The sequence below is a fragment of the Pinus tabuliformis genome, chromosome 9 (assembly GCF_031772625.1).
Source record: "Pinus tabuliformis cultivar Carrire ecotype Pingquan chromosome 9, CPIR1, whole genome shotgun sequence".
Lineage (NCBI taxonomy): Eukaryota > Viridiplantae > Streptophyta > Pinopsida > Pinales > Pinaceae > Pinus > Pinus tabuliformis.
In genome coordinates, this window is record NC_142307.1 from 1,112,187,361 (window position 1) to 1,112,197,239 (window position 9,879).

A 9,879-nucleotide genomic window follows, 5' to 3' on the forward strand; every position below is an offset into this window, starting at 1 on the left:
AAGGAAAGAATTCACAAGAGTAGGCTATAGTAGTGCTCTTAGGATTTCCTACTACTTCCTTTCAAAAAATTGAAACAATCACAACATATTATCTTGTGTTATCTGTCTCTCAAGATACAGTGTAGAAAAATATTTTTGTATAATATAGAGAAATAAAAAGGAAGAATGAAGCATTAAAGGCCTCTGCTAATTTTGAATTTTGGAAGCAGTCTTCGACTACCCAGAATAGACTTTTGCCTGCACTTGATAATGAAAAGGGACAATTTCAATTCACCTTCTTAAAACCCGAGGTTTTAGTCCCTAATAGTGCAGAAGATTATAAAACATCCATTTTTCATTTTGAGACTAAGAAAATTCATGTAATTGATCAAATTGACCTTCATAAGAAAGAGGGTGAAATGACATATTCCACATTGACATGTTTATCCATGACAGCCTCTAAGATACAAGCTTCCTTGAATAATATTCACACACAGTAAAAAGAGAGAGAACACCATATTTAGCTAAAGATACCAGAATGAAAGAACTTGAGGATTTGGTGATCAAACTAGGAGATGATTCATAAGAGATGATAAAGAATAAAAATTCTGACATTTTAACATTGAGGAAGCAGCTTAAACTTCCCACTACATAGCATCCGTAAGTTAAGGAAGTGGGTCAGATAGAAAAAGAAAAGGAAAATATGTTCAAGTTGATAGTTGAACAAAATGTTCAAATTCAAAAGATGGAAGCTCCCATGGAAACAATCTTCAAATAAAAACAACAGAAACTCAGTATTTCGGCTACCATTCCCATAATTTCACCTTCCACAAGAGGTACTTCAACAATAAGGACATCTACAGCAAGAGTAATCACAACATAAACACAATCTATTGATTCAACTGAACAATTTTCAAAGGCCATGGGAGAATTATGTTCGAAGGATGAAGAAATTGAAAAACTCAAGATGCAGCTCCAAATGATTAAAGAAAAAAAAATCAAGTCTAATAATGCATATTTGGTTGAGATTAAAAATAGTTATAAGTTAAATCATCAATTAGAAGTTTATGAGAATGCATATTTAATTGCACAAACTATTGCTCAGGGCAAAGAAAACATTTGGATCGACATTAATAAAATAGTGACAGAGTTATGGCAATTTACTAAAATTATTTTCGAGTAGGAAGATTTATTGCAGAGATCAAAAGAGGTAGTAGAAGAAATAAATGAGGACCTAGACCAAAAACCAGGAGATGCCACAAGGATAATTAAAGTCCTGAAGTCCAAGAACAATGATGAACTTGAAGAATTCGACATTCAAGACATAAATAAATTTGTCTTGGAGGTAAGAAATGTTTTAACCAAGAGGAATTTGATGTTACGGCTTGAAAACAAGTGCCAAAATTTAGAGATTCAGATAAAAAAACCACAGGAAATGCAATGGTATACAATAGAAAGGACTCATAGGTTTACAAGATATTGGTGGAAAATTTATTACACCTGCAGATTATCAACATAGGTTACATTAGATAGCAGTGGAAAAGACCAAGTTTTCCAAAATTAGAGGAATTATAACTGCAAAAGCTTTCATTTAAGGTTTAATTTATAATTTTCTAATTCAGCATGAAATTAAGAATTTGTTTCTAACTAGGCCTACTTTTGAAAAATATTGAAGTTCATGAGTGATATAGAAAATTGTTAAAATTTTCTATCCTTGATGAAAAGAGATGGGATAAATATGTGATCTCATCAAATAAAATAAAATGCTAAATTTCAGAAGCATAAAACAGATTAACAAGGGTAGTGAATAAACAAGCAGATTTCTAGCTACAGTCATCAACAAATACCCTCGAAATATGTGCATAGTGTTAAAATCAGTTCAAATTTACTATTTTTCGGTATTGTTTTTGTAATATCTAAATTATTTTGGATCATATTATTTTTTCTAATAAATTTTAATTCAATTCTAGATATGTTTGACTCAAGTTCTATAATTAGTTTCTAATTCAAAGAAGAAAGGGTTGAACCCTTTTAATGAACCAAGGGACATGCTTCTAACTTCCTAAGCTGTTTCTGAAGTTAGTAGAAGGATTTTGGATTCATTTTGAGAAGCTTGTATCTCTCTATGAGTTCTTTTGGCTATTCAATTATGTTTTCTTTTTTTATTTTATCTGCACATGTTCAAGGTAACATAGAAGTCTAGGTAAGATTAGATTGAATGTCAATCTCTCTCACATCTCTTGCAAATCTATCATTTTAAAAGAGATTAATTAACTGAAATTGTTTGTCTTAGTTAATTCCTCAAAAATTTTAAATTGTTTCCTTTTGTCATCTCTTGCACATGTATTGTTTGGCTATAGAAAAATTCTATATGCATCTTATTATATAACAAATTAGATATTCAAAATGAATGTTTATGGAATTATATATATTCTTAAATTATTCTTTCCAAATGATTTTAAAGATTAATGTTTTTAAGAATGAAGCATCATCCCTTCCTTTTTCTCAGAAATATTTAAGATGTGCATATGTTGGAAAGTTTAAAGCATTCGTCATCCATTTAAAATCAAAAACCTTATTTTAGATGTGTTGGCATAGTTCTGTAGCCTAGAACTATCTACAATGGACAATTTTGCATATGAGTGCATTTGAACATCATCCAAGAAAGAAGAAATATGAGGTTGAAAGAGGAGCGTAGGAATAATTTGTTCATGATTCTTAGAATCTAAAGGTGGAAGAAAAAATGTGATTTATGGGGTGAACAAGCCATCTTGGAATTTTCACAATGACCTTTTTTTGGTATGTTTGGAAAGGTGAAACTTGGAGGATACAAGTAGAACATATTCATGTAAATATAAAAGAAATTTAGACCTTGGTTCACTATCATTTTGGTGATATGGTCCACAAAACACAGGCTTCCTGAATGCTCATCAAACATGTCATCTTGGATTAATTTTTTTCAAGGACATTTAAAAATGTGAAAATTAGAGGATATAGATAGGATATATTCATGTATCTCTAGTTAAAATTTAAAACATTGATTCACTATAATTTCAAACATATGGTGAAAGGAATTCAGGGTTCCTGAATGCTCATAAAGTCTACTTCAAACAACTCCAATTGGTATTTTCATTAGGAATTTATTTTTATGATATTTTAGAATCTAAAATCTAGAGGATATAAATAAGAGATTCCTAGGTACCTATAGTAAAACTTTCACAACTTGTTTTTCCATAATTTTGGAGATATGTTTGGAGGAAGTTAGGCTTCTTGAAGGCTCATAAAAACTATTTCAAATAGGTTAGCTTAGTATTTTCTTTATAAATTTATTTTTATGATGTTTTAGACTCTGAAATATGGAGAAGATTAAGAAGTGATCTCAAGGTACCTATAGTAGAAATGTTAGATCTTATTTGATTATGATTTTGAAGATATGATCTAAGGAAGTGTGTTCTTGAATTCTCTTAAGATGTGCTTCAAATGAGTTACCTTGTCAGTTTTTCTATTAGTTTATTTTTGAGATGCTTATGACTATGAAATGTGGAGGGATAGAGAAAAGATCTCTAAGTACCCGTGGTAGAAATTTTCGAACCATTTTTTCAAAATTGGATATGTGGCATGCTGTGCAGGTTCATTCTTGGGAAAAAGCCAAAAGAAACAACTTTTTAGAGAAGTATACCTAGTGATTTAAGAAGCAACAAGTAGACCTAGTGAATGAAAAAGCAACTAATAGATTTGGTGAGGGAGAAAATAACAAGCAAACTTGGTCAAAGAAAATGCAATTAACCATCATTGTGAAGAAGAAAGTAATTTCAGTGATGTACATTTGTGCCTATGAATATTTGGAATAGTATAGGCTGGTTTTTATTCTATGTCGGTGCCTACAAATTTTTCCCTAATGGGGATCAACGTCTGCTATAGGTTGGTACCTAAAAGGCAGTAGAGGGGATTGTTGTCTCCTATATGTTGGTGTCAAAATTTTGATGTAATAGCTGGCTAATGCCTACAAGATCTTTAATATAAAAAAGAAACTGTGTTTTTCTCCCATAAGAGTTGCCACATATATCTTGTGTTATATGTTCATTTTGTGATATTGATGTTTTATGATGTTCAAGTGTTAAATAAGTAAAATGTGGAATTATACAAATTCACCACACCTTTCATTATAATTGTGAATTAAAAATTGATTAGTATACAAAATAAAATAATAAACCTTATTAAAATAAGAACAAATTTGTAACACTTCCTCCCACCTCGTGCCTTCGTCGACTATGGGAGGTGTGTTATAATCTAGCTATAACAACCCCAGGTTAAAAGTTCGTGAAATAAAGTTAATAAAGGAAAAGATAAGACCAAGGTCATGGGACACATATTCCAAGCTGAATATTGGGAAAGAACATAGTGATGGGGTATCAATTGTGATTAATTTATGGCTATGGAAATTGGCAAAGGAATTGGCAAAGGAAAAGTGGCATTAATTGACATTTATTTATGAAAATAATGTAAAATAGGAGAAAAGGAAGGTGAAATTTCACATAATTGCATGAGGAAATTTGAAGGAAAAATATAGGAAAATGAAGAAATTAGAGGCCTTAATGTTAAAAAGGCTTATGAGGGTTAGCTCAAAGCCTTTTGTCAGTTTTAGCTTTGAACTCTCTTCTATTCTATCTCTCGTACACTTTTGCACACTTAGAGTTTCTTGGAGCACTCTTGGAGGATTTTGGCATACATTGGATTTGGATAAATAAGGAAAAGGAAACTAAGGAAAGAGCAAGGGGATAGCGGGATCAATGACTAAAACTCGATTTCTTTGAAGGTAACATGTTTCAAGTATGATCTCCTTCTTGATTTATGGATGCATGGTATATGAACGTGGTTACTTGGTTATGATTTTCATTGGTATGGACGATTTCCTGGATTGACAACAGTTTTAGCCTTGCCTTTACATTTTTGAGATAGCCATCGTGTTGTTGGTTTTTCCATATGTTTGTTTTTTTATTACTTCTCAGAATTCCTTTGGGCTTTGGGTTGGCACAAACGCTTCAGAAGCCTTGGAACAACTTGGGTTGAGTTACTAATCCTAGATCATAGGTTGGAAAAATGCTTTAGAGCCCTTCGTGGGTTGAGTTACTAGGTCTAGGGCTAGGTTAGACAAACAGTGTGGAGCCTTGGAATGTTGTGGGTGGAGTTACTAGCTCTTGGAGCCCTGGACATCTGGGTAGAGACCGATTTGGTTGGTGTTAATGATTTCTGATTGTGATGTGGAATCACGAGTTGAGGGTTGAGGTTGTTTGGCCTCTAGAAGACCTAGTTTGGTTTTTCTTAGTTTATTCCATGAGATCCAACATTCATGCTTGGAATATGGGACGAGGGTGATTGGCTGAAATAGAGGTTTTGTTCAGCCCAGTCTATGGTGGGGTGGTACATGGATGTCCATGAGTTGTTTAGCTTTACATATGATAATAAAATATATTTTTCTATTGTATTTCATTAGTACTTTTACTTTATATTATGTGCCTTTGATGGTTGTTATATCATGGTTAATATGTTATTCATTTTTTGGTTATATGATGTATATTGTCTATGGATCTTCATATATTTTGATTGATTGATGAATGGTTAATGAACACATGAGCTAAAAACTATTTTTGTAGGTATTATGAGAGGGAATTAGACCTTATTGTCGATTCTAAGATAAATATTGGACCCTTATGCTCATATATACCTTCATCAAGTGTATATTACATGTTCACCATGTGTTTGACAAAATTCATGTCATGGTTAGGCTAGGTTAGGTCAAGTCTTTGATCAAATTTTGTATGATTAGATTTGTATTGATGTCATTTATCATTTTGGAAAGTCCCATTGAGCTCATACAAGTGGTTTGGAGGTTAACTTGGAATCTATGCTCAGATCTTGGGATCACATGCTCTTAACTGGAAATATTGGGTTGCAATCACATGGATGTAGGCTTGTGCATGTGATTGTAGGATCCCAACCACATGGATTCCTTTTTGTGATTGCGATTAAGGGATGAAGGCTGGAAAATAGAGCACTAGCTCAAGGTTTGGCCACATTGGGTAGTTTTTCAGCCTCTCAGTGACCTGTAGGTTGTGTTAAGGTGTCAGTTTTTCATCATTTGTCGGGTCCACTTTCTTAATTGGATCTAGGATGTCAGATTATGTCACAGTAGCTCTTCATCTCATGTTTACCATGACAGGGTAGTGAAATTGGTTAAATGTGGGATGGGTGGTTACAGATTGGTATTAGAGCTCCCAAGTTCAACACTTTCTGGATGGGCGGAATGCATTTGTCATGCAAGCATGTCAGTTTCTATGTGATAGTTATGCATGTATTTTCATGGTCATGGTTGTCATTCATGAGGTCATTTTGTTCCATTGGTGTTACAATGCATGATGTCGGTATATCGATATTATTATGTATATATACATTTATGATTCTAATTTGGATTGACTTTGCTGATGAGATAGCTTGCCCTAAAATTCACTGAGGTATGTTTATTTTTTTTATATTTGGTTATATGAGATGGTATGCTTGCAAGAAGTAGAAGATAAAGAAAACTAGAAGAATGGTGGACTATAGTTCACGATACTCACCTTATAGATCAGATGAGAATCCAAGAGATGATTACTCTTCTAACATAGAATACACTTTTATAAGTTTAAAGGCTAATATCTGTAGTTGAAGAGAGGATAATGACAGGATCATTCAGTCATGGGAAATACTTTCTAGGGAACAAGAAAAACAAGCAGAAGTCACTACAATTATCCTTTAGAGTTTGTCATATTTGTAGAGACATGGACAACCATGGTTCAATTATGTAAAGGAGGACAGGACGAGGAATATGGTATTACGTCATGTGGTGAGAACATGTCAAAAAGTGATGCCAAGATCATAGATGGAGTGTTCTTGGATACATCTAATAGGAGAGGTATTGTATATGCGATCTACTCTAGTTCTCATTCAAACAGTTATCATGGTCATCATCACTATCATCATTAGAGGAGGAGTGATAGGGGATATTTTCCTCATGAGTTTAAGAAGGCCAAGTCACCTACATTTGATGGAGAGCTCAAGAAACCATAAGACACAGAGGCATGCTTTCTTTGGTTGAATACATTCTTTGAGACACACTATTATATAGAGAACATGCAAGTCATGATAACTAATTTCAACCTCAAAGGGAGAGAAAACATCTACTGTAAAGATGTGAAGCACGTTACACACATAAAGGTAGAGAAGTTGAATTGGCATGAATTAAAGAGACTCTTCAGGAAGAAGCATTTGTTAGAGAGGTACTACCACAGTAAGCCAAGGATTTCTATGAGATGAAGATGGGATCCATGACAAATGAGGAGTATATGAATAAGTTCTTGGCATTGCTGAGGTATGTGTCGTATCTTAAGGATGAGAAAACAAAAGTTCAAATATTGATTAGTAGATTTCCATTAGCATTTAAGGATCAGATTGAGCATAATGAGCCTCGGTCATTGAAAGAATTCATTGGAAAGTAATGAATTGTCTTAACCCTGACCTTATGAACAATGGTAGTTGTGTTGTGGTCATGATTAGGCTAATTTTATATATATGTATGTATGTATGTATGTATGTATGTATATGTATCCCATTGTCTAGCAGGGTTGTAAGGGATCATTCTTAGCAAAAAATGCTTTCTTTATGAAGGTGAATGGCATGCAAAGGTTCATGGTTTTATGAGGAATCAAGTGGGAAGAGTAGCCCTATAAGACTTAGGAGGTTAGTGTCATGTGGATATGAATTTATGTGCTTATGAATATGCATTTGTTTATGTTATGGTGGGAATGTTGAAGGATACATCAATGGAATAAAAGTAGTGTGATATGTAGCATGCTCAGATAAGCATGGACAATGGAAAGAGTCACAACCCCAAGACATGGGTTGTGGACGCATGTTGTAAGGTGTGGGAAAGATACTAGAGGCAAGGTTTCCTAACAGAGACAGTGTGGTCTTTGGATGGGTAGTACTGATGTTGTGTGATGTTTTACATGTTGTGTTGTGTACATGTTGTACATGTGGTGTCGTGTACATGTCATACATGTCATGTTGTGTACATGTGGTATTGTCTCATGTGTATTCTGACATGTGTATCCATTTTATTCTATTATGTGTACATATATGTGTTGTGAGGTAGACTGTGTGTGGGTGTATTTGTTGTGATGTACATTGTGTGTATGTTTACATGTTGGGGATTGGTTCTTTGGATCCATGGGGGTTGTGGGCTAGAGCCCTATAACATCTTGGGTTCCATAGAGGTTATGGGTTTGAGCCACGTAATAACTTGGGTACCCTGGAGGCTATTGGTTGGAGCCCCATAACAGCTTGGATCCCCTGTAGGCTATGGGTAGAGCCCTATAATAGCTTGGGATTTACTAAAGGTTATGGGTTGAGATATTAGACGTAGTAACCATGGAAAAATTGGGATGAGACCAACCTTGAATTGTTGATATTGAGGGAAGGGGCAGTATTATCTCTAGATTCCCTTGTTGCTAATACTAAGAGAGGAGGTAGTATGGTCTACGAATTCCCTTGTTGCTTTGGATGAGATGAGAAGAGAAGGCATTGGGTTCTTGTTGAGTTGGCATCCAATCTAGTGTGTGTACGTGGTCAAAGAGAAGAGACAAAATTAGGTGCTTTCTGGGTTTTGAAATCAAGTCAATGTGTGTATGGAAGGAACAAAGAAAAAAGGAAGAAGTAAAGAAAAATTTAAAGATAAATATCAATATTTTATTTTAGTTTTAATTACGTACATAATATATGATTTTGATTTCTAATGGTTGACTTTTGAGCTAACCGGATGTGATATGTTTATACATGATGATTTGATCAAAGAGATAGTTTGAATTATTGTGACAGGAAGTAAATAGAATTGTAAGTGTACCTTATTGATCAGCTTCCAATGAGGTATGATTTGAATTTATTTCAATTCTTTTTTAGTCTGATGGAATTATGTGCTTGGTACAAGAAAACATGCAAAATTCTTTGTTTGGGTGCTTAGAACTGGTTACAACAGTGTTAGTAGACATAGTAAAAGGAATTGGAACATGCAATAGTGTGTTGGTGAATCATTCAAGAGGAGGGCCATTGTGGGACACCAATACCCAATAGTGTCAATTGATTTCCATGAGCATTATATGACTGGTATGATGGTTTTGAGGTAGGGATATGCCTTGGATTTTGGACCTTCTGATCCAAGGAAACTTTTCCAAGGGATGGATCACACGAGAAGGGGATGTTGAGGAACTTGGAAGGTGAGTGACTGCATGGAAGGGGGTGACCATATTTCCCGAGGGACTAGGAAGCAGAGAAGGGAATGCCAAGGAGTAAATTTGTTTTGGTCATTATCATTGCTAAATGGAGTGAGAATAAGATTAGGAGTGTGCCTTCTAATAATGAGTCGGTAACTATTCACTAAGAGGACAAGTAGCACAAGGACTGCAGTGCTAGGCATTGAAGACAAACTTTGATTTTAGTAGTGGATTCTAAACTTTCTACGACGAAGGGAAACCCCAGTACTACTTTGAGGGTAGAGGTGCCACCCTCTAGATTCCCTTTTTGTTGATGGACGTATCATATCCTTTTATTCTCTCATTAAATCAAATGTGTATGCGTATATATATTCATATTATTGGAAATATTCTATCGATTTGTGTTTATAAAGCTCCATAAACATTATGATTATTTGGTGGTTGAAGAAAATGTGGATAAGTATATATGTGTTGTTGCTGTAAATACTGCAACGAGTTGTTACTATAAAGTTTTGATAAGCAATATGGTTTTCATGGTTTCATCAGTTTGATATGATGTAAATGTTGCATCGAGCAGTGTTATAAAGCTCCAAGG